General features: G+C 53.3%; 1 protein-coding gene and 1 non-coding gene across 9 annotated transcripts in view; both read left to right on the top strand.

The window, feature by feature from the left end:
• PAX5 (paired box 5) overlaps positions 1-27,346 on the top strand; it is a 193,969-nt gene that overhangs the window by 119,883 nt on the left and 46,740 nt on the right. The window lies entirely within an intron of this gene.
• On the top strand, positions 19,845-19,999 carry LOC149128810 (small nucleolar RNA SNORA62/SNORA6 family). The gene has a single exon (XR_016227735.1). It is a non-coding gene; the product is annotated as a small nucleolar RNA SNORA62/SNORA6 family (small nucleolar RNA).

Raw genomic sequence — 27,346 nt, 5'->3', positions numbered from 1 at the left:
TTCCACCTGAGCCGTGGCTGGGCTTCATGCAGAGCGCTTGCTGTTGCTGTGAGTCTGTGAAGGGCAGAGCGTTGGGCTGACGTGGAGCCACAGGTCTTCTCATCAGCTCTGCCATCCCTCCTGGTAACTTTGAGGATACCCTACCCATTTCTCTGCTTGTGCCTCCGTTTTCACACCGGTCCAGGGGGAACGACAATCCCTGTTCTTCCTCCCCTTTCGGAGCTGTGGTGATGCACGTGTGAGAGATGCTGTGAAAATGCTCCTTTAGCCGTCAAGAGCTGTGCCCTTTCTTGTGAGCTCACAGAGAGCCTGCCACCTTGACTGCGCCAGGAGCCCAGGTCATGCTCCCTGGCAGGAAGGTGACCGTGAGCTGTTCCAGCTTAGCCTGAGAAAGGCGCTCATGACACCTGCCAAGCAACCCAGGGACCGGCAGTTCTGCTGTGTCTGGCATGTGCTGCTCTCAGCATGTGTCTTCTTGGAGCAGTCCCTAGTGCCACCTCTTTCTGGAAGCCCTCTGCAATCACACTATAATTGGAAATGATGTCTGCTCTGGGCTCTGTATCAGCCCACCATCAGGCTTGTTTTCCCGTTGTGCCTTGACTTAATGATTGCTTGTGTCCAGACTGACTTTTCCTTGAACTGTGTGACTGAATTATCTTTGCCTCCTCTGGCACAGCCTAGTGTGGGTCTTAGAATGTGGTAGGTACTCAGGCAGCATTTACTGAATGAAAGGAAAGATGGATGGATGGGCAGACAGATGGGTAGGTGGACGGATGGATGGATGGAGAGGTGGACGGCTGGACAGGTGGGTGGTTAGGTGGATGGATGGATGGACAAACTAGCTGTCTACTATGATTGGTTACTAGTTTCCCTGCACTCTGCCCTTCTAGGTCACTGTCAAGGTTATTGACATTCTCACACACACACACACACACACACACACATATCTTTGATGAACAAAAGGCACATTTAAATTCAAGATACTATCATAATTATTTCTTCCTAAATGCATTAACTGGTATCCTGCCCTCCCCCCTTTTTTTTTTCTTTGTGGCCAATATTCTCAGCTCAGGAAGAAACCTTTTCCTAATTTATCTCTGTTAGCTTTTATTTTCATTATCTGAGAGGCCATGGAACTTCTGCTCCCGCCCTGGGTGGTCTAGAAATGTTGGGCCAGGCTGCTTCCGCACGAGTCCTTGGAGGCAGCTGTTGCTGGCAAGGACCAGCCCGCCCCGAGAACCGTTTGCTTTTCCAGACTCGGGAGGCCCTCGTGCTCGCCACTGTTCCCTGCCTGCCTCCCACAAGGATAGACTGACGGGCAGCACCTCTAGGGCGTTGGTGTCTAGGGTAGGATCTGATGTAAGGACTATCCCCTCGGAGCTGCACTCCCAGCCAGGAGGCAGGCCAAGCACAGACCCTGTAAGCCAAGAGTGACAACTAACCTTGCCTCCCAGCCCCCGCTGCCCCCGCCAGGCACTATCCTAAGCACGTTGCTCATGTTAACCTGCTGTGACTGCATTGCAGTTTGTCCCTGTATGTCTGAGGCACAGAGGAGCACAGAAACTGCTCAGGGTCACACAGCAGGCACATGGTGCAGCCATGATTCAAATGCAGCCACGTGCCCAGCCACAAGCCACACTGCTCTCGTCTATGCCAGTGAGGCAGAGAGACTGAGATTGGTGGACAGAGCATAGGAAGACGCAAGGGTGATCTGGGGCCAGGTGCCGGGAGCTGGGTCTGAATGGCTTGTCTTCATCTTGGTTAGTACCAGGTTGAAGGGGAGGGCCAACTCATACTCTCAAAGCTGGCCCCCTACCCTTAGAAGTCAGCCTCCCACTACCACAGAGCTCAGGAGCCTGGCCCCGCTGCAGCGCCTTCAGGGCAGATTTGCTGAGTGGCTGGGCAGGCGCTAGCAGGTGTCAGCATCCCTGCTCTTGGGAAGTACGTGCTGTGTACAGTCTAACATGTTCCTCCCCCGGGAAGGCCACCCTGCGGTGCACCCTGCCTGGGGAGCCCAGCACTGCCAGCAGCTCCCTGCTTTGTCCAGAGCTTTCCTCTATAATTCTTCTAAAAAGATTTATTTATTTATTTGAAAGTCAGAGTTACACAGAGAGAGGAGAGGCAGAGAGAGAGAGAGAGAGATCTTCCATCTGATGGTTCACTCCCCAGTTGGCTGCAACAGCCAGAGCTGTGCCAATCCGAAGCCAGGAGCCAGGAACTTCCAAGCCTCCCACGTGGGTGCAGGGGCCCAAGGACGTGGGCCATCTTCTACTGCTTTCCTAGGCCATAGCAGAGAGCTGGATCGGAAGTGGATCAGCCAGGACTTGAACCAGTGCCCATGTGGGATGCCGGCACTTCAGGCCAGGGCATTAACCCACTGTGCCACAGCACCGGCCCCTCCTCTATAATCTTTTTAGATTTATTTACTTGTTTGAAAGACAGACTTAGAGAAGGAGAGCCAGACGGATCTTTCATCTGCTCAGATGGCCTCAATGTCTGGGGCTGGGGCTGGGCCAGGCCAAAACCAGGAGCTTCATCCGGGTCTCCTACATGGGTGAAGGGACCCAAGCACTTGGGCCACCTTCTGCTGCTTTCCAAGACACATTAGCAGGAAGCTGGATTGGAACTGGAGCAGCCAGGACATGAACTGGCGTCCATATGGGATGCTGGCGCATCACAGGCGTGGCTTGTCCTGCTGTGCCACAGCGCCAGCCCCCAGAGCTTTCTTCTGATGTTTCATTTTTAGAAGAAAAGCCAAAGGAATAAATGGTGCTTTCCTTAGAGAGATTTTCTTCTTCCTTCCCTGGTGTGGGAGAGGGAGGGCAGCCACCAGCCAGTGAGTCCTCTGCTGGTCACACCCATACCAGGGGCTTCTGCCTCTTACCTGTTACTGCCCTGCACCCTGAGAGGAGACACCAAACAATCCTCCAGGTGGTATGGGGTGGGTGGGACCCTTGGCCCAGGCACTGGACAGGGAGGGGTTAGGAGGAGTAGGAGCTTAGTCAGGACGTTTGGTCCTTACGCAGATAGTGGGGTGGGGCGGAGGCCTCACCTAATCCATCAAGGGCTTGGGATTGATCTCCTCCTCTCTCGGATCCCGCCTTCCAAGCATGCAGAAGGTCCCAGAGAGGCTGTGAGAGTGGCCGAGGGCACACAGGGCTCTGGGTGGAGGGTCTTTGCCAGCTGGACTGGCAGTGTTACAGTCTCCCTCACTGCCAGGCACCGCGGGCCTGGATGGTTCTCAAATGGCGTTGCCCACAGACGGCAGCTGGCACGGGGAGCTTCTGTGCCATCGGGGCAGACTGTGGACAGCTCTCGGTGGTTTCATCATTTGGGAATGTCTTTTGTACTAACATGGCTGGTGGAGGAAGAGGCCAAGGACACGCCCTCCTCTGGCCCTGCAGCCCTGTTTCTGGTTTGCTCTACCCAGGCTCACAGGGCCTGCCCAGAGCAGAGGCCCATGCCCTGCCCAGCTTCTCCAGGGGGGACCGGCTCTGCCCAAGACACCCTCCTGCAGAATCCCTTCTTTGACCTTTGTAATTATTCCTGTTCAATCTTCCCCTATGTTTCCTCCCCCCTCCCTCTGAGGTGCTCGACTCCTTCGCTCTCTCCAGTGTATTAAGGATGTGAGTGAAATTGATGACGGGGATGTCTCGGGTCTTTATGATGATGAATGACTTTCACTGCCAAAGCTTTTATTGTCTGTGATTTGGGAAGAAGGGGGAACTGATATATCAAGGCTGCCTGTCACACCATTTAATACAGTTATAAATCCTGACGTCACTAGCTGGTGGCCAGGAGCTGCAGAGTCCCGCCGGCCGCCGCTGTGCCGGCCTCTATGGATTTTTCCCTCTCTCACCTTTCTTTGCTTGACTGTCATAGTTGTGTTTTGAGGGGGGGGGATGGGAACAGCCAGGGGGTGACTTTAAAACTCTGGGGGACATCCTCTCTCTGAAACAAGTAGGTGGAGACAGAGGGTGCTCAGGTAAACAAGCGAATCTGCAGAGACAAAATCCTGAAGGGGTGCTGATGCCCTCTTGCACATGCGCCATCCTTTGCAGTTTACCAAGTACTTTTTCTTTTTAAGATTTATTTATTTATTTAAAAGTCAGAGTTACACAGAGAGGAGAGGCAGAGAGAGAGAGAGGTCTTCCATCTGCTGGTTCACTCTCCAAATGGCTGCAATACCCAGAGCTGAGCCAATTGGAAGCCAGGAACCAGCAGCTTCTTCCGGATCTCCCACCTAGTGCAGGGGCACAACAACTTTGGCCATGTCCCGGTGCTTTCCTGGGCACATCAGCAGGGAGCTGGATCAGATGTGGAGCAGCCAGGACTCAAACTGGCACCTGTATGGAATGCCAGTGCTGCAGGCCTTGGTTTTAATCCACTGAACCACTCTGCCGGCCCCCCGATCCTCATTTGACAGAAGGGGAAACTGATCAGCAAGGGGAAGTGGCTGGGCCAACGCGATGACACACGAGGAATGCACAGCAGGTGAAGCGACAGTGTTGCCATCAGCTCAGGGTGTGCAGGCAAATAGCCCTGGGCCCCGATCTTGGCACCCCCACTATTTAGCCGCTGACCCTGGGGAGGCCACTTGAAATGCCTGACCCTCAGCTTCCTGGCCTGGAAACAGAAACAGCACTCTCCTCATGGAGTTGTGTGAGGGTCTGTGAGATCATGCGTGCACGTTCCCGCCCAGCAGAAGTGCTTGGTAGACGTTCGTAAAGGTGGAACTACAGTGAGAGAGGCGGGGGTGATGAGGGTGGGGGGAGGGGTTCCGGGATAGAACTGGTGGTTGTTGGAAGTGGAGATGGTGAGAGGTAGAAGTCAAGGGCGGCTCCCCTGGTTGGAGTCTGGGGGACTGGGTGGGTCACGGGGTCATTAGCTGAGACCAAGACGAGGGAAGAGGAGCAGGGTTGGACCTGTAACGCCAGGGACAACCAGGTAGAAATGTCCAGAAGGCAGTGGGGAAGCAACGGTTGGGGATGGGGACATGGGTGTGGAGGTCATGGGCACAGAGGTTTTGGGTGGAGATGGGTCAGTCCATGAAGATGCATGGACCAGGGCTTGGGGGAGCGATCTGGGAAGAGGTTCTGGGGAGCAGGGTGACTGGAGGAGGAGGAAACTGGGAGAAGCTTGAGAAGAGCTGGCTGTGGAGCACAGAGCTGACCAGGGTGCGCCGCCTTGGAGGCTGGGCGCTCACAGGCATAGCTGGAAACAACAGAATCTCTCTGGCTGGTGGAACAGAAGAGGCATTAAAAAAAAAAAAAAAGATGTATTTATTTATTTGAAAGGCAGAGTTACAGAGAAAGAGAGAGACAGGGAGAATGAGATCTTCCATCTGCTGGTTCACTCCCCAAATGGCCATAACAGCCTGAGCTGGACCAATCTAAAGCCAGGAACCCAGAGCTTCCTCCAGGTCTCCCCCATGGGTGCCAGGGCCCAAGCACTTGGTATTGTCCACTTCTTTTCCCAGGCCATTAGCAGGGAACTGGATTGGCAATGGAGCAACTGGGGCTCAAACTGGCATCCAGGTAGGATGCTGGTTTCATAGGCGGTGGGTTTTCCCACTATGCCCTGATACTGGCCCCCCGAGAAACCTAAACTCTTAACATGGAAATTCTCCAGAAAGGAGAAGGGTATTCAGTGGTGTCAGAGGGCCACAGAATGTTTGTGGCATTTGAGAGTGCACAAAGATACGGATCTGTTATTTCTCAAGTGCATGGAGAGATGCAAGCAGAGAAGGGCTGGGCAGAACCCTTGGCTGGGGGTTCGCGGGCCTTGTTCTTTGAGTCATTTATCTGCTGCAGCCCACTCCCTGGCATGGGATTTGAGGCAGCGTTCCATGCAAACCCAAGGACATCTGCACCTGAAGAAAGGGAGGGGTGATCCTGCTGGATTCTGGGAGGGCGGTTGTGACAATTGAGTCCGAAAGCCCGAGTGAGCAGAGGTGGCCGGACCAAGAGCCTGTGGAGTCAGGGCTGTCTTTCAGGATTTGAGCAACCTGTAGCAAGTCCCTGGACAGGGGACAGAGTGAGGGAGAGGAAAGAAGCAAGGACTCAGTGGCTCAGTCCCAGCCCTGCAGGTCCTGTGGCTGTATGAGAGGTGTTGGCCTTAGGCTAGAACTTGGGCGGCTTCTGAGCCTTGCCTGAGGCTTCTCTCCATTGGTAGAAGGTGACAGTGGGTGGGATTAAGGAGAAAGCCTCCTGTCCTAGCGGGCACAACATTCTCAGCCCCCAGCCCGGGCTGGGCCCAGAGGAGTGGCTCAGAGAATGTTTTCTGAGTGAAGGAGTAAATGAACTAGGGGTGCATTTGGCGTCAACTCTTCCCCGATCGTTGTGCTAGACACATAGGGGAGCGGTCCCTGTGCCTGTGTCTTCTCCTGGACACCTGTCCCAGGCGATCTGGGATATGGAGCTGTGTGCAGGGGCTCTAAGGGTGTGAAGGAGACAGTGTGGACTGTGGGTGGGCTAGGCATCTGGAGCAGGATTCCACAGGAAGTGACATTCGTGGAGATTGCTTGGTGCTTGCTAGGCCAGGGAGGGGGCTGGAGCCTACATGACTCCAGTAGGCATAGTTGACAATGGGCATGAGGGGTCTGGACTTGATCCAGAGTGGTAGGACACTGAGGGCCCAAGTGGAGGTGGCTGCAGCTAGGCAGGGGCACCGTCGGGGGTGGGTGGCAGTGGGAGTCTGCACTGCGGCTAGAGTTGGCAGTGGAAGACCTCACCCAGTCCCCATCCCACGGGTGTTGGTGGGTGCCGGAGTGTCTATGTGGGACCTTCTTACTCAGGGTGTCCCGGAGCCTGCTGGGCACCCTCATTACGCCTCTCATGTGGCAGAGAGAGATGCACACAGCAATCGAGATGCCGGGTGCCTCCTGCTGGTGTGCAGAGCGCCGGGCAAACCACATGAGATCCCATCTCGCGCATAATGTGCATCCGAGGACAAAATTAGATTGAGAAGTAAATGGAGCCGAAAATTTCCAAAGCATTTCCCGTCAAGAAGCAGTTTGATTGCATGTTTTAATTCTCCAAGTCCTCCTGCCCGGTGAGCTTCATTTTGGTGGGGATGGCTGGAGCAGGAGTGTGTTGTGATGGGAGGGGACTGCGGGCCGGGGCCAGAGGCTGGAGGGGAGAAGAGAGGCCGATCCTGCATGTCAACCCAGCCCTCATACAACCGCTTGCTCTCTGTTGATGTGGCTCAGGCCTCAAACAGCCCTAGGAAGAGGGGGTGTAAGTCCTGTTTTGTAGACAAGGAAACTGAGGGGCAGATGCCTGAGGGCCCCTGTGTAGAATGCGTTTGGCCTGGGTGGCAAGCACTGTCCTGTTAAACTTGAGAACTCAAGACAGTAGCACAATGGGTTGCAGGTTTGAATGTTTCTAGGTTTTTTTTTTCTTTCTTTCTTTTTACCAGAAAGCTCTGCCTTCTTCCTTGTTATTCTCTCCCCCGTCCCTCTTCTTCCGTTTCTAAAGCCTGGGATCCCTGGGAGGCAGAGCAAAGAGTCTTACTCTCATTTGGCAGATTTGTAAAGTGAGGCTCGGCAAAGTGAAGTCATTTGCTGGTAGCATGGATGGAAAAGGTCACTCATGAATTTTGTGACATCTGGTTCCTGTGTGTGTGTCTCTCACTCCTCTCTTACCCCCTGCCAACGCTGGCCCTGCCCAGCCAGTTCCAAGAGGGCTCAAGCCCCTGTGTCCTGGGCTCCAGGGACCCTGCTGCCTTTAGCCACACGGGCAGAGCCCAAGGAGATGCACTCATGAGAGTGAGCATCTGGATTCGCTTCACCAGGGAGATTTACGCCCTGCACCTCTGGAAGAGGGGAGCTTGAGAATCAGGATGCTGAGAAGAGACAGGAAGGGCAGAGAGAAAGCAAGGACAAGAAGTGGGGATCGGGGCCCAGGCCTCGCTGTGCACGCCTCTGAGCAAGGCCCTGCCTTTCTGAACCATTACAAGTGAGGTTCATGAGCCGAGAGTGGGGTCCCAGAGAAACAGAGTGCCCCGCCCCCACCAGGCTGGGTGAGCTCTGCCACCCTTGGGGCTCTGCTGCTCCTGGTCCCACAGCGGTTGTGGAGCCAGAGTGAAGGCCACTCAGAACACGCATGTCCCCTGCTCATCTGGGCTCAGTTCCCACCTTGCCAGCCCTCATACCATCTCCCCGGTGGCTGCCCTGTCTCACCCCAGCCCCAAACCCATCTGCCCTCCACAGCAGAGTGATGGGAGGGGCAGTTCAGACATCCACCATGCCCTGGCTCAGCCCCAGCCCTTCTCGATCCTCCTGAAGAAACCCTCCCAACAGAGGCCTGGTCTAGTGCTTCCTCCTCCAGGAAGTCTGCAGTCTCACTGGAGGAAGTCAGTCTCAGGACCCTTTCCCTCTCCAAGTCTCAGTTTCCCCATCTGAGCACATTGGGATGGTGAAGAACTGAGCCTTGGTGACAGTTGTACCTGCTCCATGTGTAGGGCCACCAGCCCTGCCCTGCATGAAGCACTATGGCTTGTGTGACCCCGCCTCGGGCTCCTGATGGCCCAGGAGGGAGGCAGGGCAGGGGTGGCCAGCTAGGTCTCACAAGTGGGAAACCAAGAGCAGACCTGGCTGTGGTCTGTAAGCAAGAGTGCAGGCAACTGCAGGGCTCGAAGAGGCAGCTGTCACTCTGCAAGACAGTGGTGCCCGGCCACCTGATGGGCTTCTCTGTGCAGGGAGGGCTGGTGAGGAGGGTTCGGGCAGCCCGCTGTGCCTACCCAGCCACGCGCTTTAATGCCTGTTTGCTGCTGCACCTTAATTTGCCGCGCACCCCGGGGTGCCTCTGGAGGGGTGGGCTTGTTTCCCCTGGCAGGCAGTGCGCCTGCCCAGCCTGCTTCTGCGTGGGCCTTGCTGTCTGGTTTCAGAAACAACTGGAGAGGCAGGAGCCGGTGTTGCCAAACATCCCTGCTGTGGGACTGGACTTTCTGGGTTCCGAGTCTGGCTCTGTGACACCTCCCATCCCATCCCGTTGCCCCCTGGACCAAGGCCGACAGGCCAAGGCACTGGTTTAGGATTTGGGAGGGGATCTGAGTCCCCTTACAACAGACCAGAAACCCAGTGGAGGCTTAGACATTTGCCCGTCGATTGACTTTGAGCTGTCAGCTGAACATGGAACAAGGCAGAGAAGCTGAGACGGTGCCTGGGTTCCCAGTTCCCAGGTGGGGGTGTTCAGAGAGGGAGGGACTGGCCTGAAGGCACAGGAGGGAAGTGGAGACCCCTCTGACAGCCGGTCCAGCCCTGGCCTTATCCCTTATTGAAAAGTCTGGTAAGTGCCCCAACACACTTGCCCTTTCAGACCCATTCTGGAAAAGGCCTTCCTGGGGGAAGAGCACAGGCCACCAGGGTTTCCACCCCTGTCCTGCCTGGCCTGTTTTCTGTCTGTGCAGCTGTGGGCAGCTCTCTTGGCCTCGCCCAGCCTCAGCTGCCGCCTTGGTACCCTGGAGGTAGTAGCAGGCAGAGCTAATGTTGGGTCAGGCACCTCTCAGAGGGCTTTATGTATACTAAGTCTTTAATCCTTGTAAACGGCCTAAGGAGCCCCCTTTTATAGATGAGAAAACTGGGGTCCAGTTTTCCCATGGCTACGAAACAACCAGTAGGGAGTGGGTATCTGGCCTGCTTGTTGAGATGCCCACGCCCCACATCAGAATGTCTGGCTTCCGTTCCCAGCTCTGGCTCCTGCCTCCGGCTTCCTGCTAATGCAGACTCAGAAATAGCAGTGATGGCTCAGGTGACGGGGTTCCTGCCACCCACATGGGAGACCTGGATTGGGGGCCAGGCTCTTTGGTCCCAGCCCAGCTCCAGCCATCACAGGCATCTCTCTTGTCTCTCACACGACACATACTGTGGTCCTAACATGTCCACCTTTGCACGGAGTCCTGCCTCCTCCTGCACTTGTCACCATTTACATTTCAATGTTCACAGGGTCTGCGAGGGTCCTGAGCTGGCAAGGCATAAGGTGTGCAGTTGGGGTGCAGCAGTGCATGTGGGGGGGTGGGCAGTAAGGAGGGCTCCCGGCTGGGCCCTGCCTGCCTGTGTGTAGGGAATTGTCTCCTTCAGTCCTCAAAAGTGCTGCGTCAGGCCGGAGCTGCTGCGGCTTCCTCCTCCTCTCCTTAGACAGCCGAGGAAAGGGAGGCCGAGTCCCCTGCCAGGGTCATGCAGTTGGTGGCGGCAGAGCTGGGGGCTTGGGTGCAGGCAGACAGATCCAGGGCCCGAACTCAGAGCCTGGTGAGGGGTGGGGAGGCCCTGAAGGCTTCTGGCAGCTGCTTGGCACCCGCAGAGCCTCGCGTGCAGGGACTGGTCTGGCCATGGCCTCAGGATAGACAAGGGAGGCGGTGGATTGAGGGGACGCGGTTGACAGTAGCGGCAGGTCCGAGTGTTCCCTGTGCTGGGGCCTGTGCCAGTGGCTTTACCTGCCTTTGTTTGACCTGTGCAGCAATGCTACGAGGCAGACAGGGTTATTTTCATCTGATAAATATGAAAACGGGGACACAGAGAGGTTGAGCAACTTGAGTTCACGCAGCGGGCAAGTGTGAAGCCAGGGTCCACACGGAGGCCGCCAAGGCCCGTGGCCCCTTGTACAAAGCAGTCATGTCCCCACACCCTGAAGCCCACTCAAGGAGATGGCTGTGCCATGAGTGTATTCCTTGTCGGGTCTGTCTCTCCCTTTAGCAGGCACCTCATTAATATCAAGTCCCTCTCTCAGGAGGGCAGACGTTGCCTGCGCTTAGACTGGGGACGTGTGCTCTGCCTGAGCAACCATGACCTGGGCGTGGGCCGGAGGTGCGGGCATGGCCCCTGTCAGCCTGACTTCCAGGTGTCAGTCCAGCCCTGGGACTCCATGAGCTGGACATGTCAGGAGACAAAGACACTTCTCCCATGTCCTCCTGCCAGCTTGGAGAAGGCGTGGTCTGGGCTCTAGCATCACCAGGAATGGGGACGTGGTGGGTCTCCATCGGCAGCTTCCTCTCCTAGAGGCCTTTTCTGTGGCTGGGCACCACCTGGGGCTCTGCAAGGAACCACCCAGGGCCCAGATGCACAACTGGGCTTTTTATTTTTCACCTGCTAATTATGGTCACATAGGTTTACCAAACATGGGTTTGTCCTGCCCATTTCTTTGGTGACAGAAGCACACACACATGCTGGAGTGACTGAATGTCACCTGCTTCTGATGCCAGCAGCCGGGTTCCTCTTTGTGTGCCTGTGTAACTGAACCGAGCCTGATACCCTCAAGAAGCCTCTGGGCATCTGCAGTGGGTGCTTGCCCTCTCACCAAGCATCCCAGGCTGCGGCGGCGTGCACTTCTTTATGTCTGCTTATCTTACTTTCCTGACCTGTCACCTGGCAATTCTGCTAATACCAGTTTGTCTAGTCTTACAAGTCTCTCTCCTCCTCCTTATTTTTCTGTTTTTAATCCACTGGAGGGCTTGGAAGCCGAGCCATGGGCCTATTGGAACTGTGTGTGAACAAAGATTGACACCTGCCAGGGAGGCTGCAGGCACAGGCGTGGAGCCCACCGTGTGGTTCTCTTAGCCAGGTTTGTAGGGGCTGTGATGGCTGGATGGAGCACATCAGGCTGGCGGCAGAGACCCTCCCCCGCTGAGGGATGCATGGTGCCCCCGGACCATGAGCTTTGAATATGTGACTCGGCCAAGGTGCTGCGAGCAGGAGGTTCGGCAACTCCTGCCAAGAGCAAGGGCTGGGGAGGAGCCTGCACTTCCTGCACCTCGGATTCGTTATCAACCCCCCCCCCTTTTAGACTGTGAGTGAGCCCCCTGGGGCACAGACTGTGTCTGGTTCTCAAGAAAAAAGCTAATTTTAAATGAAAAAGTTAATTTTGAGTAAAAAGTAATATGTGCATGTGGTTAAATATTCAAACTATACAGGAAAAAAATAAAATGAAAAATAAATCTCCTTTCCCTACTCTGAGCCCTCCCGTCCCTAGCGCTGCCTGCCAGAGCTAACTGTGTCTCGAGCATACTTCCAGTACCATTTTTGCATTTGTCAGGGTGTAGATTTTATCCAGTTGTGTGTGTGTGTGTTTTTTTTTTTTTTTACCAGCACAGATGGAATCACACTATGCACAGAATTCTTCTGCAGTTTGCCTCATTCACCTAATCATGTATCTCCGAGCTCTTTCCACATCCCCACATTCAAAGTCCACTTCATCCCTCCCCCTCCCAGAATTGTGATAGTCCACCGTAGGGGAGTAGAGTAAGTTATCCCAGCCGTCAGGATGCATGCTTGGATTCCTGCCTGCCTGTAAAACTTGGCGTCTCTCTGTGTATTTCCGTAGGTAAAGTCCTAGAAGTGGGGCTGCCCGTCAAAGGGGAGGTGCGTGCTGTGTTTTGGGATGTGCCGTTGAGTCCAAAGCATGGGCAGGAGGTTCAGGATCTGGAGGCAGAGCGTCAGCCTGCACTGAGGTCCACCTCTCACTAGCGGGCGCCTTGTCTGCACACGGGCTGTAGAGATGGAGGTGCCCCAGAGTGGCTGTGCTGCTGAGGCGGGGGTCACATGTACGCAGTGCTTGGAGCACGGCTTGACCCAGAGCACGAGCTGTTTCCGTGGCAGCCATGTCCTTGTGGTTCCTTGAGTACTGTGATGATCGAGTCTGAGGCCTATGGAGCACTGGGGTGGCGCTGTGAACTTAGTAGGCGTCAGATGACGCGTGAGTGAGTGAGTGAATGAATGCATGAATGAGGACTTGCATTGGCCCTAGTGGCCCTGGGAGTCCTCCTGCCACAAACCCCTGCAGCAGGGCCTGTCTCGCAGGGATGCCCAGAGCCATTGGCCTGGCAGGGCTGCCTTGGAGCCTTACTAATTAGAGCCCTGCCTTTGTTTTACTCCATTGGATCAACAGTTGCTAATCTGAGGAAGGTCGCGTAGTCATTGTGCGTGGAAATTTGGACTGAGCCCCTGTGGCTGCTCCACAACGCCCACCCGCCAGAGGGGACGAGGGACGCAAGCTTGTCCCCAGTCAGGAGTGCGGCAGCAGAGCTGACAGTTCCCGGTGCCTGAAGGGAGCGCCCGAGGTCGGCTCACGTGCAGGAGCGGACGGCTCGGCCATTGCAGTCACCAGGGCCCTGCCGACTCACTTTTCCCGCTTGTCTTTCTGACTCTACAAACCCAGGTTCCACCTTCAGCCAGCACCGTGAGAGGGAGGCCAGGCAGCACTCGTTAAGAGTGGGAATTAAGGAATTCGGGGAAAAGAAATTTACGGTTATTATTTCTAAGTAAATAACATCACCTAAACTGACGGCTGATAAGTCTGTCACTAGGATCCTGCCCCATTGGCCTCGCCGACCGCCTGTGGCTGGGCTGCAGCTCACACCCTTGCGGTATGCAGGCAGAGTGGTCTCATTACCTGCGCCTTGCCCCTCCAGGTGAGGTGTCCCCACGGCAACCCCTCTACAAGGGCCACCTCACCGCAGCCCCGTTCAAACCCCAACCCTGACCCCAAGCGCCAGCTGGAACTAAAGTGATTCCCGTACACAGGCCCTGAGGTCTGTGGGCAGCCTCCATCCCTCCCCAGACCAAACCCCAGTGTTGAGCCGTCCACCCTCCCCCCCCCCCCGCCCCGCGTTGTCATCTGCTGGGATGTTTATTAGACATCATCAGCTCGTGTCTCTGTCTCAGACATGGCTGCTACAATAGGTGTCAAAGTATATTTTGAAAAATTTCAAAACATGGGGACCAGCATTGTGGCACAGTAGGTTAAGCTGCCGTCTGTGATGCTGGCATCCCATATGCTGGCTGCTCAGTTTCTAATCCAGCTCCCTGCTAATGTGCCTGGGAAGGTGGCAGTTGATGACTGAAGTACCTGGGCCCTTGCCACCCACGTGGGAGACCCAGGTGGAGTTCCTTGTGCCTCGCTTTAGCCTGGCCCAGCCCTGGCTGCTGTGGCCATTTGGGGAGTGAACCAGTAGATGGAAGATCTCTCCCTCCGTCCCTCCCTCCCTCCGTGTGTGTGTGTGTGTGTGTGTGTCCTACTCTCTATCACTTTGCTTTTCAAAAAATCTTTTTAAAGATTTATGTATTTATTTACTTTACAGGTAGAGTTACAGACAGTGAGAGAGACAGAAAGGTCTTCCCTCCATTGGTTCACTCCCCAAATGGCTGCCATGGTCGGAGCTACGCGGATCCGGAGCCAGGAGCCAGGTGCCCCCTCCTGGTCTCCCATGCAGGTGCAGGGGCCCAAGCACTTGGGCCATCCTCCACTACCTTCCCAGGCCACAACAAAGAGCTGGACTGTAAGAGGAGCAACCGGAGCTAGAACCCGGCGCCCATATGGGATGCTGGCGCCTCAGGCAGAGAATTAACCTAGTGCTCCTCTATGCCAGTCCCAAAATAAATCTTTTTTAAAGAGTTAAAAATGCAACTCTTCTACAAATGTAAAACATACCATTTATATACTGAAGCTCTAATTCCATTTGTTAATTAATGAAGGAACCTATAAAAAGGTAAAACTGATTCCAAGAGCTTTTGAAGAACAGGAACTTATGTCATCCATCAGGAGAATAAATAGGAGCCGGCATTGTGGCACTGCCTGTCACGCTGGCATCCCATATGGGTGCTGGTTCGAGTCCTGGCTGCTCCATTTCCAATCCCACTTCCTGCTAATGCTCCCGGGAAAGCAGCAAAGAGTGGCCCAAGTCCTTGGGACCCTGCACCCATGTGGGAGGCCTGGAAGAAGCTCCTGGCTCCTGGCTTTGGCCTGGCCCAGCCCTGGCTGCTGTGGCCATTTGGGGAGTGAACCAGTGGATGGAAGATCCGTCTCTTTGTCTCTTCTTCTTTCTCTCTGTAACTCTGCCTTTCAAATAAATATAATAAATCTTTATTTTTAAAAAAAAAAAAAAGGAAAAGCATTAAATGTTAGAATAGGATTGCTGTCTAGAAACAGAATTGATTAGTGTCCTTCAAGGCATTACAAGTGTAACCTTCGGGTCCTTTCTTTTTTTTTTTTTTGACAGGCAGAGTGGACAGTGAGAGAGAGAGACAGAGAGAAAGGTCTTCCTTTGCCGTTGGTTCACCCTCCAATGGCCGCCGCGGCCGGCGCGCTGCGGCCGGCGCACCGCGCTGATCCGATGGCAGGAGCCAGGAGCCAGGTGCTTTTCCTGGTCTCCCATGGGGTGCAGGGCCCAAGCACCTGGGCCATCCTCCACTGCACTCCCTGGCCACAGCAGAGGGCTGGCCTGGAAGAGGGGCAACCTGGACAGAATCCGGCGCCCCGACCGGGACTAGAACCCGGTGTGCCGGCGCCGCTAGGCGGAGGATTAGCCTAGTGAGCCGCGGCGCCGGCCTCCTTCGGGTCCTTTCTGATACCTGGTGGAAATCTGCTTGTTAACGGGTAACACACCCCGTCTGAGCTCTGCTCAGATAACAGACCCGGCTGTCTTCTCTTGGAGACGGGATCCTCCCAGCACATTGAAATCCGCCCAGCACATTGAAAGCCTGTGCCGCCCGCCTTTGTAACCTGCTTTTCTAAGCTGTAAGCGATGCCTTGACATACAGGAAGCCCTTGTGTGACTGGGAGTTTTCTTGGAAAATGTTGTACACACCCTAGAGGGAGAGGCTTGGGGACGCGATGGGATAGTCAGACTCAGAGCACTGGCTCTGGCGCCCTCTCTGGCTGTGGAAGAGACTGCAGGCAGGGCAGGGCCCTTGTGGACTCGGGCACTGAGGAGGCAGAGCGAGCCAGCATGGTGAGGGGCTGGGGCTGCACCCCCAGAAACAAGGCAGGAGGTTTGGGGTGGCCCCAGGGAGCTGGCTGGGCTCCTGCCTCAGTCTCCCAAAAGTTATCTTTCTGAGTGCTCTGACTCTGTGCGCTAGCGCATTCCACTCTGCAGGGGTCACCTCTGGCTGCTGCCTGGACACCCAGGCAGGGCTCACGTCCTCAATAAGGCCCAGCCTCTGGGGGAGCGTGGTGAGGGTGGGTGTCTGGTGGGGTTTTGAGGATGGGTGGAGGTGGGGAACTGGCAGTCTGGGCACCAATCATGTCCTTTGGCCATGATTTCTTTGGCCCCAGTGTATATTTTAAAACAGAACTAGTTGTCACATAGGAGAATCACGATGGAAAGAAACGGAGCATTCCAGCTTCCTTTATAAGGTGGCGGGAGCTGAGAAGGGGCTGCTCCCTCGGGCAGGTGTCTGCCAGCCAACGGGGACTTGGGTCAAGGGCCTGGGGTGATGGCGTGCAGACCCGCAGCCACGCTCCTTCCATGTGTTCCTCTCCTGAAGACAGGAAAGCAAGGCTGGTGCTGAGCCTCCTTTTGCTCTGAGTGATTCAGGGGCTCCAGGGACTGCTGCTGTGGGCACAGTGCCCAGGCCACGGTGGGCAGGCACTGCTGCGTCTGTCTGTGTGGCACCCGCACAGCCTCCTTTTCCACCCCCACGGGGGAGGGGGAAGCCGCAGACTCATGGAATGCTGGAGCGGAAAGCCCTCCGAGGCTGCCTCTTCCCACTGCTTGAGTGCTCTGATGGCACAACCAGGGCCCAGAGAGGTCGCACTGCTGCCTGGGGTGTGCCAGCTCACAGGGACCTTGCCTTTCCCAGCCAGCTCCACCCTCATCCCTTCCAGCTCAGGCCTGCTGTGTACAAACTCCCTTCTCTGGGCAGGACTTTCTGCCCCAGGACTGTCAAGGCTGGCGCCCCCTCTTCCACCCCCGCACCATCGCCAACCACCCTGGCTGCCCCCACCCCTGTCTCATTCACCGTAATTAATGGCTGCTCCTGAGCACAGCCAGGCAGGTGGAGGGGGAGTTTGGGTGGGGCCCTGTGGTATTCAAAGTGAAGGGTTTCCATACTGCCAGGGTAATGAATCCTGCAAGGGATTGAAGCGAGGGGCTGGGAGCTCTGCATGTCAGGTGCCTGCGAGTGACAACCCCCAGTGGTTAATTACTGCCACACGACGAGAACCGAGCTGGTAGCAAAATGAGATAAGTTCATTATGAGCTAAATTTGAAGTTAATTGGATTCACATTTCCCCCCCATTAATGTTCATAGAGAGAGCCTACCTAGAAATGGGCTGGACGGGAAAGAAGTTGCATCTAAGCACAAACGGGTTGGTTGGGCCTGGTTCTTTCGTAAGGTGCGCGGTGGGGACTTTTGTGAGATGATGCTGAGAACACCATCGCCGCCAGGCAGCGAGCGTGCCCTTGGAGTCACCTCAGCTGCACAGATGTTTCCTGAGCCTCTACTGTGCACGTGGCTGGGGCGGGGAGGGGGGCAAGAGAGCAGCTGTTGACCCCTGGGGACCTTCAGGCCAGTGGCAGGAGGAGATGAGCACCCAGGAGGCTGGGGGACTCTGGTGCCAGAATCGCCTGGGCGCCAGGTGACCAGCTGTGGGCACTTGGGCAGGTACCTGATTGCTCTGCGTTTTAGTTTGCACAGCTGTGAAATGGGGCCGAGGAATGAGCTTCCTTGGGAGAGTGTTTGGGGACTGAAGGAGCCAGTATCCGTAGGCACAGTGAGCGCTGCCTGGGGTTAGACCAGGGCCTGTCACAGGGATGGCAGTTCTGAGGACGCTGTGCAGCCTAGGGCAGGGCAGGTACCTCCTGCTCTGTGGAAGGGGTTGATAACAGCGCCCACCTAAGGCAGTTGTTGGACTGAAGGAGGTACTGGGTGTAAGGCGCCTGGCCCAGGACCTGGCTCACAGGAGCCTCCAAGGGGGCTCTGGCTCCGTTGGTTGACCAGTCCCAGTGTGGCTCATGTTCAAGGTGGGGGACGTAGACCTCCCCCTCTATGGGAAGAGTGACAGAGAGACGTTTGAAATTGTCACAGAGGCCATCTTCCCACTCCTAATAAATCCCATCAGAGGACGACTGAGGCCTGGATGAGCTTTACTTACTAAGGTCACACGGCTGGTAAGTGGTGACACTATGATTCAAACTTGGGCCTATGGGACTGCGGGCCCTAGCCCTCCCTGCCTGCTCAGGGAGCTAGATTTGGCCCTGGGTGCCACTGGGGAGGCTGTGTGCCAAGCAGAGGAGTTATAGATGGCTTCCTGGCCCCTGGTCCTGCCACCCTCAGAGCTGGCTGGAGCATTCCAAGAGTTCATAGCTTCCCTTTCTTTGTTTACATTTTGAGTGTTTCAAATTCATAGACTGCCCGGAGCCAATAGTCTACTTTTGCCACCCCCCCCCCCCCCCGTTAGTCATTTGGAACCTGAACTTGAACTTCCCTAAGGGCCCTGAGCTGGGAGAGTGTCTGGAGAATGGCAACCTTCTGTGGGCCCCAGGAGGCCAGCGCTTAGCTCCTGGGCTTCACCCGGCCCAGGCTGAGACCCACCATGTCCTGCTTTGGTATAGCTGCGTAGTACTCCATTGTGTGTGTGCCACAGTTCATTCAGCCAGCTCCCTAGGTCTGGGCGTTAGATAATTTCCAATATCTTATAGTTACAGAAATGCTACCATGAAAACCCTGGCGCATGTGGTTTTGTATGTTGAAAATGTGTTTGGCTGGCGCCGCGGCTCACTAGGCTAATCCTCCACCTTGCGGCGCTGGCACACCAGGTTCTAGTCCCGGTCAGGGTGCCGGATTCTGTCCCGGTTGCCCCTCTTCCAGGCCAGCTTTCTGCTGTGGCCAGGGAGTGCAGTTGAGGATGGCCCAAGTACTTGGGCCCTGCACCCCATGGGAGACCAGGAGAAGTATCTGGCTCCTGCCATCAGATAAGTGCGGTGCGCCGACCACGGCAGCCATTGGAGGGTGAACCAACGGCAAAAGGAAGACCTTTCTCTCTGTCTCTCTCTCTCACTGTCCACTCTGCCTGTCAAAAAAAAAAATAATAATAATAATTAAAAAAAAAAAAATGTGTGTGTCCTCAGGGTGAGTCCCTAGAAGTGGGATTGCTTCTTTCAAAGTTTGCAATTTCATTAGATTTTGTCAAATTCCTTCCCACACAAGGTTGTACCATTTGCCTTCAATTTGTATTCATCATGTTTTTAAATGAGTTGAATGTCTTTTTAATTAATTTAAGAGTATGTGTGTGTATTTATTTTGCCCATTTTCCTTTGGGATTTTTGTTCTTTTTTTTTTTTTTCAATATTTTCAAGTTCTTTGTCTTTTTAAAATATTTTTATTTATTTATTTGAAAGGCAGAGTTACAGAGAGAGAGGGAGAAACAGTGATCTCCCATCCTCTGGTTCACTCCCCAAATGGCCTCAATGGCCAAGGCTGGACCAAGCCTGAACCAGGAGCCAAGAATTTCGCCTGGATTTCCCACGTCAGAATCAGAGGCCCAAACACTTGGACCATCCTCTGCTGTCTTTCCCAGGCCATTTGCAGGGAGTTGGGTCAGAAGTGGAGCAGTTGGGACTCGAACTGGCGTCCATATGGGATGCCAGCTTCGCAGGCACTGGCGTTACCTACTGTGCCACAATGCCGGCCCCGTTTTTCAAGTTCTTGATACAGTGACCCAGTAGCCCTTTCTCTGTGCTGTCTCTCAGTTTGCCATTTGTTGTCGGCTTGTGCCGTTTTTAGCAGCTAAGAGTTTTTGTTTGTTTTGTTAAGGCATCTAATTCGTCTTTCACTGGAATTTTTTCACTATAAAATAAAGTTCATATGATTTAAAGATTGTTTAATATTTTGTCCTTCCTATATTCTTGGTGTCAAATTACTATTTCTTTTTCAAGATGTTGGTAATAATAGATGGTAATTTAAGAAACAGGGGCCGGCGTTGTGGCATAGCAGGTAAAGCTTCAGGCCCTGCGCCCATGTGGGAGACCCAGAAGAAGCTCCTGGGTTTTGCCTGACCCAACTCTGGCTGTTGCAGCCATTTGGGGAGTGAACCAGCGGGTGGAAGATCTTTCTTTCGCTTCCTGTCTTTCAAGTAAATAAATCAATCTTAAAAAATAGTAATAACAATTGGCTAGTCAACTCACAAGTGTAGGTAGTGTACTACATGAGAGGCGAATTTCTTGCTAACACAACAAGGGTCCCTGGCCTTATGAGTGGAGTTGGATAGTAATCCTTTCCACAAATATGATATAAAATAAAAATACAGATAAAAAAATCACAGCAGAGGGACAGGTCAGCAGCAGGCAGGGGAAAATGGCATTATTGAGATAAAAGTCACAGATCAGACAATTACGCCCTCCCAGGTGTACAAGTGGGTAATGCTAGGTGTGACCACAGAGTTGCACAGCCATCCCCACCCCACCATCCATTCCAGAGCGTTTTGTCACAGCCCCTGCCCCTGTGGAAGACTGCCAACGCCTGTTAGCCGTCACCTCGTTCCCGCTATTCCCTACCTGAACCCCTGGGCGCCACAGATCCACCTTTTGTCTCCTAGGTCTGCCTCTTCTGGACTTCTGTATGACTAGACTCATACGACATGTCATCTTGTCTTTGCCTCAGCGTAACCATTTCAGGTTCACCTGCGTTGGAGCATGTATTGGTGTCTCTTTCCTTTTTACTGGCAAATATTTAATTATGCAAATATACCACATGTTCTCTATCTACTCACTAGTTGGTGGATAGTTGAATTGTTTCCCCTTTGGACTATTGGAAATAACGTTCCTGTGACCATTCCTGCGCAGGCGGGACTACTTTGTGGGGGACTGTTCTTAGTTCTCGTGGGTACCTACCGAGGAGTGGAATGACTAGGTTACGTGGTAATTCTAATGCTGTGTTTGCAGAGTCTTCCAGAGCGGCTGCACTGTTTTGCATTGGCAGCACCAGTGTCAGAAGGTTCTAGTCTTCCTTATCTCCGCCAATGATTGCTGTATTCTGTCTTTTCGATGATAGGCCTCCTAGTGGGTGTGGAGTGGAGCTTCATTGTGCTTTCGATTTTCATTTCCCTAATGACTGGTGTTGTTGAACAGCCTTCATGTGCTTGTTGGCCATTGCACATATTCTTCTGTAAAAAAATGCCTATTCAGATGCTTTGCTCATTTTCTAATTGGATTATTTGTCTTTTTATTTTCAAGCTGTCTTTATACATTCTAGGTACAAACCTTTCATCAGATATAGGATGTACAAATACTTTCTCCCATTGTATGGGTCATCTTTTCACTTTCTTGCTGGTGTCCTTTGAAGCATAAATGTTTTTAATTTTAATGAAGTCTAATTTATTTTTTTCTTTTGTCATATCTAAGAGACCATTGCTTAATCTAAGGTCATGAATATTTATGCCTATATTTTCTTCTAAGTGTTTTATAGTTGTAACACTTACATTTACACCATTGATTCATGCTGAGTTGACGTTTGTAGGTGGTGTGTGCAGATGGTTCTGAGTTGCAGCTTGAAAACCTGTCCGTGCACCTGGCTTAGAGAGGGATTCATCCGTGTCTTCTTCCAGTAGCTGCATAGTTTCCGTTTTTAGCTTTGTCTCTGAGATCCATCTGGAGTTTGTTGTGTATGGTGTAAACGATGTGAACAATCAACCTCTTTCATCCTTTTTCCTCCTAGTTGGCACTCCAGTTGTCCATATTTGTAACAAGTCCAGGTTTGTCACCGTGGTGTGTGATCTTACTTTCATCGTATGCTAAATTTCCATATGTAGTTTAGTGTACTTCTTTTTTTGTTGTGTTTTTTTTTTTTTTTTTTTTTTTTTTTTTTTACAGGCAGAGTGGACAGTGAGAGAGAGACAGAGAGAAAGGTCTTCCTTTGCCGTTGGTTCACCCTCCAATGGCCGCCACTGCAGCCGGCGCACCGCGCTGATCTGATGGCAGGAGCCAGGATCCAGGTGCTTTTCCTGGTCTCCCATGGGGTGCAGGGCCCAAGCACCTGGGCCATCCTCCACTGCACTCCCTGGCCATAGCAGAGAGCTGGCCTGGAAGAGGGGCAACCGGGACAGAATCCGGCGCCCCAACCGGGACTAGAACCCGGTGTGCCGGCGCCGCAAGGTGGAGGATTAGCCTATTGAGCCACGGCGCCGGCTGAGTGTACTTCTTGACTTTCTATTCCAACCTCTGGTTTTCTGTTCATCTGCCAGTATTACATTTTTTTTTAATATTTTATTTATTTGAGAGGCAGAGTTACACAGAGAGAGACAGACAGGAAGATCTTCCACCTGCTGATTCACTCCCCAAATGGCTGCAACGGCTGGAGCTGAGCCATTCCAAAGCCAGGAGCTTATTCCAGGTCTCACATGTGCATTCAGGGGCTCAAGAACTTGGGCCATCTTTCACTGCTTTCCCAGGCAATAGCAGAGAGCTGGGTCAAAAGAGGAGCAGCTGGGACACGAACTGGCACCCGTATGGGATGCCGGCACCGCAAGCGGAGGCTTAGCCTACCATGCCACAGCGCCAGCCCCTAACACTTTGAATTATGGAGACTTTGTAGAATGTTTTCACATCTGGGAGGGTTTGTCCCCTTAGAGACATCCTGCAAGAGCAGCACTTAACAAAATGTCCCGAGTGCTGAGCTAAAGTCTTCATGCTGGCACTTGCACGTGCCTTGTCAGTCAGCACTCTGGGGCCAGGTGTTGGTGTTTGGAGATTGAGTCACTGTTTGGTTTGCCAGCGTCCCACACGAGAGTTTCTTTTTCCAGTCCAGCTTCCTGCTGATGCACATCCTGGGATTCAGCAGGCGGTGACTCAGGTGCTTGGTCCCTGCCAGCCACATGGGAGACCCAGATTGAGTGTTTGGCTCCTGGCTTCAGCCTGGCCCAGAACTGGCTGTTGTGGGAATTTGGGGAGTGAACCAGCAGGCAAATGATCTCTGTCTCTCTGCCTTTCAAATAAAATGAAGACAAGTTACAGTTAAAAACGAACAAAAAGCCTTGGGGCTGGCATTGTGGTGCATCAGGACAACAGCCGCTTGTAATGCCAGTATCCTTTATCGGAGTGCTGGCTATAGTCCCAGCTGTTCCACTTCCAAGCCAGCTCCCTGCCAATGTGCCCAGGAAAGCAGTGGATGATGGCCCAGGTGTTTGGGCCCCTGCCACCCACATGGGAGACCCAGGTGGGGTTTTGGGCTCCTGGATTTGCTTTGGCCCGGAACCAGCCATTGAGGCCATTTTGGCAGTAAAACGGCAGATGGAAAATCTCCCTCCCTCTCTCTCTGTCACTCTGCCTTTCAGATAAATAAAATACATCTTAAAACTCTCATCTCTGAGCTTCAGTTGCCTCATTTGTGTAACTGGGTAAGTACCAATTCTTTCGCATCCTCTCAGGAGTAAAAAGAGTGAGTTATTTTAAACCAAATATATCCATTTGATGCCTTGGAGGAGGGAACTTTCTTTAAAGATTGATTTTATTTGTTTGAAAGGCAGAGTGACAGAGAGAGAGAGAGAGAGGGAGGGAGAGAGAGAGAGAGAGAGAGTGAGTGAGTCATCTACTGGTTTACTCCCCCAATTGTTGCAACAACTGGGGCTGGGCCAGGCGGAGCCAGGAGCTTCTTCTGGATCTCCCATTTAGAGGCAGGAGCCCAAGCACTTGGGCCATCTACTGCTTTTCCCTGGAACATTAGCAGAGAGCGGGATCAGAAGTGGAGCAGCTAGGACTTGAACCAGTGCTCATGTGGGATGCTGGTGTTACAGACTTAAGCTGCTGCATCACAACGCTGGCCTGGTCTTTGCCCCGAGGTCCAGGTTCTGCGTGAATTCCTTGCTCGTGGTAAGCAAGGCCAAATCTCAGTGATTATTCCTGGAAAGTGAAGTCCACACCTGAGTTGGACGAGAGGTACTTATGTGTCATTCATAGAAGCAATTACATAAAGGAGGCCAGATCAAGTCCTTTTCTTTAATATTTGCAAATTCATTATATTCCATAAGTAACATTTAGTGCCACTACAAGTGATTCAGATACTTTCTTGCTTGATAAAAACTGATGTATGATCATGTCTCGGCCTTTTGGGTAAGATCAAGTGTAACAGCTGATGTACGTGTGCTTCCGCGTCCTGTGGAGTTCAGAACGTCAGCTCTGGTTTATCAGCTGCGCCCGGAGGCCTGACGTAGAGCTACAAAGGAGCAGTCACATCTCCTTGGCTGCCTCGGGTTGATTTCTTGCTTGGCAGCCCAGCCCTGGAACGTGCCTGAGATGAGACAGAGAAGGTGAAGACGCCCTGGCCCTCCACAGTGACAGAGTCCTTGAATTCGCTCTGTGGGTTTCCCAACAGGAGGTGTCCAACCTCTGCTTGGATTGGTGACCTCAGATTCATGCAGGTGTCCGGCAGCCTTGTTGAGTACAGGATAATAATGAAAATAAGAACAGGTGATGTTTGTCAAGGCTTGCATCAGCCCCTGATTGCCACAATGCTGCTGCTTAGCACTCTGCCCAGAAACTGAGGGTTTTAACGTAGCAATGCTTTCTTCATGTGGGTACTTATCCAGGCTGGGCTTCACTGTAGACCTCTCCCCTCCTGCTTGGACCACAAGCTACCAGGGATGCAGAGGGCACACCCAGCTGCACATGCATGCATCACGCTGCTCCTGGGCTGTAGCAGCTCATGCCCACCAGCCAGCACAGGGCACACAGCCGAGCCCAAACTTCACAGGAAGAGAGTCCACTTGTTCTAATTGCGAAGGGTTCCTTCCAGCTTGTCAGGGAACTGTGCTTCCTACATTTTTATGTCAAATTGCTATTTTTAAAATTTGGTTTGTTTATTTAAGTTGTTTGAAAGGCAGAACCAGGACTGGGCCAGGCTGAAGCTAGGAGCCAGGAACTCCATCTGGGTCTCTCACATGGGTGGCAGGAATCCAATTATTTGAGCCATCACTGCTGTCTCCAGGTTGTACATTAGCCAGAAGTTGGAACTGAGAGCAGCGCCAGGATTTGAACCAGGGACTCTGATGAGATGGGATGTAGGTGTCCTAGCAGCATCTTCCCTACTGCGCCAAACACCTGCTCCTTGATTTACTATTTGTTTTTCAAAATGATGGTCTAAGGGTTGGACCCCTAATTCCATCTTCCTCACGGGACTGTGTGCTCCTCACGCTGCTTCCCCAGACTCTTCACAACCACACAACAGAGGTGTGTTATCCTAGGTGTTGTTCATCCTGTGGCAGAGGGGCGGGGTGAGGGAGGAGGGTGGGAGAGGGGAGTGGAGAAGGGTTGGGGACTTGCAAGCCAGACTGGGTTTGACACCTCACTGACTATAGGTTTTATCTGCTAACTATGTGGCCTTGAGCAAGTCACTTAAATGCTCCATGCCTCAGTTTCCCCTTCAGTAAAATGGGATAATAGCTCTCTAATAGGGTCATTATGAGGAGTAAATGAGTGTGGTATACTTGGCTCACAGTTTGCTTTTTCTAGGTGTTGATTGTTACTATTTCCATTTTATGGATGGGGAAACTGAGGCTCAGACTAACTGTGTGGGTCACACAGCAAGTGAGTGGAAAAGCAAGGATTTGAGCCTCAGTGCTCCGTCACCTTGCTTTCTTTGTTGAGCTGCATCAGCCCCTGTGGCCTGCACACATGGTCCCAGGAGGTTTCTCCTGGGAATTTCAAAAGCCATGAGGATTAGATGGATTAATGTCCATCAGCAGTCTCCCTTGATGCCCGGACACTGTAGCGATTCAAGAGGTTGAGTTGACCCAGGAATCTGTCAGTCTCTCCCTGCCTTGCCCACCGCAAGCCCTGTGCTTCCATGACAAGTCCACAGGAAGTAAATGCAGGCAGAGCCTCAAAGCTCAAAGCCTCTGGTTTTAGGGACTCTCTGGATAAGAATGGGGCCCCACACAATGCACAGGAGCCAGTGGTCATGGGGACTCAGGCAGTCACTTGCAGAGCGTGCCGCCATCCTGCTGGGCCAGGAGGAAGGCCTGACACTTGGGGCCCTCCGTCCACCAGGCAGCAGTACCTGCCACAGGACTGGGGAGGTGCAGGTGCAGTTGAATCTGGCCACACGGTGCTCTGTGCATGCCCTCCCAGACCAGTGTGTACTGCAGGGGCTCCTGGAGACCGGCGAGCTAAGAGCTCTTTCCCAAAGTTGGGGAACACGGAGGCTGGTGGGCCGTGGGGGAGGTGTGGCTTGCCAGAGTCTCCCAGGAGTTGAGTAGCAGAGCTGGATTAGGGGTCGGTAAGAGGGCCCTGGCCGGCCCTCTTGTCCTGTTCCCCCATGGAGAGTTATCAAATGCTCACTGTGTGCTGGTGCCACCCGGACCTGCCCTGGGGAGCTCATAGGTTGGCAGACTGGTGTTGGTGAGTGCATTCCCAAGTGGGCGTTGCCACCCAGCCTGTGTTCAAGTCTCAGTTCCATTTCCTGCTGGCTGGGTGGCCTCTTCATTCTTCAGCTTCCTCTCTGATACAGTGGGCATGATCATTGCTCCAACCTCACAGAACTATTATAGAGTCTGCTATCGTATCATGTATCATGTGGCATATCACAGAATCTATTAGGATGATAAAGCGAGTTACTATATGAAAGAGTAAGAGATTTTTTTTTTAAAAAAAAGATGTTTTTATTTACTTGACAGAAATCTTCCATCTGTTGGATCACTTTCCAAATGGCTTCAATGGTTGGGGGCTGGGCCAAAGCCAGGAGACTGGAATTCCATCTGGGTCTCCCACATGGATGGCAGGTGCTGCTTTCCTAGACACATTAACAGGGAGTTGGGTCAGAACTGGAGCCGTCAGGACTTGAATGAGCGCCCACATGGGATGCTAGTGTTGCAGGTAGAGGCTTAACCCACTGTGCCACAGTGCCGGCCCCAGTAAGGATGATTTTATCATCACCATGACGCTGGCCTGGCTGTTCCTGAGGCCCAGTACCCCCATGCACCGGGCCCGGGTGGGAACAGGGGGACCTTTGGGAGAGGCAGGTGCCTTGACCTAAACTGGAAGCACAGGGGAAGGCTCTCAGAGGAGCGGGCTCTTGGCTGTGAAGATCGGATGGAACGTGGAATGCATAGGAGCAGGAGAAGGACTGCTTGAAAGGGGGATGCCATGAGCCAGGGCCCTGGGGGGGGGCAGTGGGAAGCAGGTTTGGGTGTGGGAGTAGGAATCAGTGAGGCTGCAAAGGTGGAGCACAGGTTGAGGGTTCGGTATTCAGAAAGATGGGTGCTTACCTGCGAGGCGGTAAGAATCTACTGAGCACAGGACGTGCGCGTTTACGGGCTCCTGTTACCTGGGTCTCACCTAACTTCTTCATGCCTTCGGGAGCAGAGGTGTGCTTCAGTCCTTACCTCAGGAGGTGTCCTCAGGAATGCACGTTGAACCTTAGCCAGTGTCGCTTTCCCATCTGGTGGAATGCGAGTTTCCTCCTCTGATGGGTTAGTGTGATGTCCCGATGAGTGTTTTCATGCTGAGCCATCCTTGCCCTCCTAGGAAAGACCTTCTTCACTTAGTCATGTGTATTACTTCCTCCTCTAACGTTGCCTGGTCGGTTGGATAGTAGATTTTTCCCATTCATATTAATAGACTGTGAGACCGGCTTTTGATTTTC

This window comes from Oryctolagus cuniculus, chromosome 1 (genome assembly GCF_051225735.1).
Source record: "Oryctolagus cuniculus isolate XC-2025 breed Fujian yellow rabbit chromosome 1, ASM5122573v1, whole genome shotgun sequence".
In the NCBI taxonomy this organism is placed as follows: domain Eukaryota; kingdom Metazoa; phylum Chordata; class Mammalia; order Lagomorpha; family Leporidae; genus Oryctolagus; species Oryctolagus cuniculus.
The sequence above is the reverse complement of the archived record's forward strand: the minus strand, read 5'-3'. Positions and strand labels throughout refer to the sequence as shown.